This window comes from Chiroxiphia lanceolata, chromosome 2 (genome assembly GCF_009829145.1).
Source record: "Chiroxiphia lanceolata isolate bChiLan1 chromosome 2, bChiLan1.pri, whole genome shotgun sequence".
Lineage (NCBI taxonomy): Eukaryota > Metazoa > Chordata > Aves > Passeriformes > Pipridae > Chiroxiphia > Chiroxiphia lanceolata.
Window position 1 is genome coordinate 108,710,484 of NC_045638.1, and position 6,000 is coordinate 108,716,483.

The window sequence follows — 6,000 nt, forward strand, 5'->3', positions numbered from 1 at the left end:
GTTGAAGCCTGTTACTGTCCTTCCTTGCAATCCCTCTACAATTTAGTAAGTTTTCATCCTCTATCCATATTCCATTGTGACTGCTTTTGGCTCAGATCCTACACTAACATGGTCAAGAAATGCGAACATGATAGGAAAAAAACCCCAGTAGGTGAGCTAAAAGTCCTTCTCTGGGTAATTTGTATGCTCTTCCCAACTAGCTGTAATAGCATCAAATCTAAGTGATAAGGATACTGCTAAAATTGCTTTAATTAACGTCAGTTTTACAATCATAAATCATTATTAATTCCCATGTTAATTTTTGGAAACGGCCTAGATTTTTTTGGCCATTGCCGCAGTTTGTCTGGAACTTTTCCCACTCACAGACCTTTGCTTGTTCTTCTTACTCCTGTCCTGATGTTTTCACTGTCAAGTTGAGCTTCCATCTGGCCTGAATGTATGCACAGTTACTTTCACTTCTTTAACCATGACCTAATTCCACCTCTCTCTGTGCCTGACCTTCTTCTAATTCCAAAGGTAGATGAGATGTTGGAAGTCATTGCTGCCCTGCCTTTCAAGATTGATTGGCAATTGTCTTCCCATATTAGTGCATTATTGCAATTCAACAATACTACTGATGTCTACAGAGAGAGCACATCACTAATACATCTACATAGATTAAGCTATTCCTTTTAAATGGAATACAGCCACCAATTTCACTGGGAGTTCCTGCTTCCAGAAGTGTTAATGAAGGTGAATAAAATATTTAAATTACTTAACAGCTCATATATTTTACTAGATGTTGACTTTCCGGTGACTATTTATCAGGCCTTTCTTTAATTCCATTTGGGAGCTTAGACTAGTTTGTCTTTGCTGTTTTATACGTATTGACAAAATTCACTTCTGCTGGAGGCAATCCATTCTTTAGGAAGGATTCTCCTATGGTTTCAATTCTGATTTCTATTTATACACTTCCCTTAGTTAACATTATTCAGCCGCCCTGTTTGCTGTGTCATTTGTATGCAGAAGATATTCGGATATCCTCTCAGTCCCTTCAGAGCCTACAGAGAAGTTTGATGTTTTGTGTAATTGCCTCTGTGATATTTAATCATGGGTAACTTCAAATTTTGTTAAACTTAACACAGACAAAACTGAGTTGCTATTGATTAGTTCACTGGCGCAGAGGTCTCAGGTGTCATCTGTGGTAGTTTCCATTTGTGGTAGTTCTTTTATCCTTCAGATAATGCTTGTGACCTTGAGGTCACTGTGGATTTGGTGCCTGCTTTTGAAGCCCACATCAATCATGTAATTAAAGTGTCTTACTACTGTCTTTGGAATCTAGCTGGGCTGAGACCTATGCTCTTTCTAGCCCACTTGCTAAAACTTTAATCCATACTTTTTTTGTCTGACTTGGCTACTGCAGCTCTTCCATATGCCCTCCACTGTTTGCATTAGGGACACGATCTAGTTATTTAAGAATATACAGTGAATTAACCATGTTCATTGAATTCCATTCTAAGCAGAGGATGTGTTTTTAAAACGTGACTGGACCCTGGGTATCACTTGGCTGCTTCTTAGCGGTGGGCTTTTAATGATATTTCATTTAACAGGATACTCTTTCCAGACGGACCAGGAGAATTTTACATGCGTCATATCAACTTGCAGTGTTGTTTTTCAACCTGTTTCTGAATATGGATGGCTTTAAAAGATTAGAATTTCGAGACTGCTGTCACTTCATGTTATTAAATGTTATCTGTTTGGCAGGTTGCAGCAGCATTGGTTATGATTCCATTACGATATTGTCTTTACTTGCTCGTCGCTTTGGGGGCTAAAGTTTTCCAGACCGGTGCCTACTAAAAGATGACTTGTTTCAGTTTCAGTAGAATTTATTGGCAACACTCCTTTTTCTCAAACAGATATTTTTGCCAATACAGTGTCATAGGCCACATTTTGCTTTCACTTATGTCTGCAGAGTTCATTGGGATTGTACAGGATTAACAGAAACCTTGAGCATCACAGAGAGTTGTAAGACTTTTAAACAATCCAGATAAACCAATACAAATACATATGTAAACACTTATCTAAGTTTAAAATTTGTTTACCTTTATTTAGTTCAAGCTGAATGACAGTAGTCTTAAGTCACACTGAAACAAATCAAAATAAGAAGTGATTCGGCCTATTTTCCTGGGATAAAAATCATGCTATGTATTTGTATTTTTAAAAAGTTTAATGTGTAAACAGAGCTTACCATCAGGCTGCTGCCACATACACTTAATTATGGTTCATATCTCTTCTAAAAAGTGAAGCACAAGAGGTGAAGTATACTCTGACACACAGTGAGTAAAGATAAAAGCTAAAATACATAATCCCTGAAGAAGCAGGACAACAGTTATATGTATCTGAGATAATTCCCCTTAAAATCTCTTGAAAGGAAGAGTAACATGGAACACCAAGTGGATTATCAACCATGTGCATGCCATGGTGTCCAAGCAACGCACCTCTGCTTCTATTACCTGACACAAAGAATGACTTCTGGGAGTGCAGGAGACAGAAAGCTGTCTAGCATTCAAAACCAATAGAACTGAAAGTGGTACAGACATTTTATTTATTTTTTTTTCAGTTAGGTTCTGTAAATAAGTGCCTGAAACTATTCATTAGCATTGCTACATGCAGTCTCAGTGTTCATAGGGCAGCCAAATGGGTGAATTTCACTGCAGCAAACTGCTACAGGAAAGATTAATTTGCGCAGAATTAAGTGGAGTAGTCCATTGTCTGCCTTTGCTGTGATGCTTTTTGTCTACATGCCCAATTGTAACCCAAGGCTGTATAGGGAATGCTTAGATGGGAAAATCAGATGTATGGGATAAACTAAATGTTTTATTTATAGCGAGAACATTAATATACAACAGGCTCTGCACTATGAGTAAGGATGGTGTAAAGGCGCTCTGGAGCGGCTTGTTCCTCCCTGAAATGTGGACTTTCATCTCTGACAAAGAAGTGCTGGAACACTCTCTGAAGTTGGATGCTCTTCCTGAGTCATTACAAAATTGTCTGGCAGTCACTGCAAGTGTTAATTGCTGCAATGAGAAGATAACTTAACCTACCTCTCTAATTAGAGAAAGCACACTGGCCCAAGCAAGGGAGGTGGCTGAAGCTTTACCTAGTTGTCTAAAATGGATCCCAAAAGTGAAGAGATTAAATTTTCAGTACTTGAACAGCACTGCCTGCTTTTCTTATGCCCATCTACAGCCTTTGTCTGGAGGGTACTGGACTTGGAGAAAAGGAGACGTGTCCTCAAACTGCGAAGAATAAAAGAAACCTGAATTTAAGTAATTTTCCAGACAAGAACTTTCATGCAAAGGTTATTCCAAAGTCTCTAGAGAAGTTCAGGCTTTGTATTGAAGTTGCAAAGCTTTATTTAAAACTTGTGTAAGCAACCAATTTTTTATAATTCACCCACAAATGCAGCTAATTGATTTTAATTTGGCACACCTTTGCTCAAGGGTATATAGCAAAAGATGAAGAATTATTCCAAAATATTATGCTAAAGATATTACTCACTTCACAAAGTGTTGCAAAATGAGCTTCTTCCCTTTCCCCATAGGCTCACAAAGTTTGCAGGAGCCATCCCAAAAATAAGAGAAGAAGCTGTCAGTCTTTTCCCACCACATAATGCAAGGGTCAAACACAAAAATAAAGGGGGTGTAACACGAAGAAATATTTATTCTGCATTATGATGTGCTGGTTTTTGGCAGCAGTGAAATTTCAAAGAGAATTACTTTATCTCTAATATGGACATGAGTAATAGATGGCAGAATGTACTGAGACTTATATAGGCAGATTTATGAGGCGTGCCAGAAAACAATGGCCTGCTGAGTTTATTTAAAGCCATAGATACTGAGCAAGTCTGCAGCAAGGACTGGAGCATTCGTTGTCCTTCTCGCAGTAAAACTGTCTCAGGCTTGCAAAGGTGAGTGTAACACCACTGACTCCTACCCAGAAGAATCTGGAGCCATTCAAACCCTTTAAAGGCTCCAACTGCAATTTGAATGTGCTTCTTTAGTGAGTAGGCAGCCCTTGGTTTTTGAAGCAGAAGTCTGTATCTGTGAGACTTCTTGACTTGGTTGTCTGTACAGTGAAACAGAGCTCTATATAACTACAAACATCATTGCAATAGATTTGGAAGATGGCTTGCTCACTTTGGTCAAATTTAAACACTTGGCCTCTAGTCTGTTGGCACACTGATGTTTATATCCTCTAGTGAGTAAAAAACCAACTTTGTGTGGCTCCAGAAAAACATGCCCTAGGAAAACATGAAAAAACTTCAGCACCCTGAGGAGGAATGCGGTGTTCAGCTGCTGCATAATGTGGAGAGGTGGAACTCATAGTGGAGTAACTGTGCAGTAAAATATTCAGAACTCATAATGTTTCATGGGGCCAATGCCCCTGGGAAGAGAAATAAACTCTTTTCTATGGCAGAGCAATAAATATTTATATATCGTATTGCCCAAAGACCTCCATCAGAAGGGGCTGAGAGGGAGCTGAGTTTGCAGAAAAGAAAGAGATGCAATCCTTCTCTTGCCTTTACGACCAGAAGATACAGACAGGCAGGGAGGAAGAGCTTTTTCCCATCACATTTAAAGAAATTAGAGCGTGGGGGAATTTGCAGGGAATTTGATAACTGTAAGTATTGCAGGAATGTTGTTTTTTACCTTTCTTTGTCTTCACACTGCTTAGGAGTGAATCACATATGATCTGTGAATCAACGCGGATGACAAATTCACAAATTTTAGATTTTGACAGAGAGAAAATTGATTGTAATTGAGGATTTTTCTTGCAGAATCTAAGTTATCCAAGTAACTGCTTAACCCCGAAGGACAGAAGTGAAGGAATCACATCTCTCTTGAGCACAGAACATAAAATTTCCCAACTTTCACAAATGCCCATTGACACAGTCTCGTCTTAGAAGATCATAATTGGTTGAGAAAAATAAGAGAATCCAAGATTGCAGGGAAATCATTCTCACCCACACAGACTGTGTTAAAGGCATTTTCCAAAAGAACAAGCCTCGTATACTTAAATGTAACACCCACAGCACCTATTCATAAGGTACCACATGAAAGAAATAAGTTTCAACTTGATTTTCTACTTTGGGGAGTTTAAGCTATCACCCTAAGACATCAAAGCCGCCCAACTACAGGCTTAAGTCAGACAAGTGAGGTCTGGAGATTCACAGAGGATCACAAACAACGCATCTCCCATTGTAGGCATGAGAAGAGACATCCTTTGCACATCTAGTGACTCTCAAGGGCTCTTCAGATGTTGATGAGGTTGAGACGTGTGATGTTCATCTAAATTGTTCACAATTTATAGATAGGGAAATTGAGGCATTATTATCATAAGCAAGTGATAGTTGTTTTCCACCATGAGCCATGAGCAATGTATAAAGATGTCTGGGAGTTTCCAGACAACTTCAGGTCTGGTTTCCTTTTCTATTAAATATGTAGAATTGTGAATAGCAGAATGTTTTTCAGAAATATATGAATTTAGATGAACCTCTGCTAGAAAAGGTGGCCACTGGAAACCACTTTGCTTCCTGCCTACAGGCTCCTAAGCAATCCAGATTTCTAGGGTCAAGATTTCCAGAATGGTCCCTCCGTATGGACTACCACAGACTTAAGATACCACAATGTTTTAAGGGCTTCACAGCATGGCTGAGAGCCCAGAAACCCAGGCTGTAGAAGAAGTTTTTCAATATCTCAGTTCTTCATTTTTTCCATAATCTGAGAGAGGTCTCACTAAAATCAGGAAGAATGAAAAGGCTCAGCTTAAACTTGAAAGGCTTTTGGTCTTCTAGGAGCATCTCTGTAATAAAAACAAGTGTTAGGAGATATTTGTTTAGGTAGTCAGGAAGTACACATTTTAGTTTTTCTTGATTATTTGTAGGGGTTGGGAATGCATTTTCTGCAGGGGACTTCAGTATGTGTAGGTTTTTTTATCACAGATTGACAAAAAAATTTG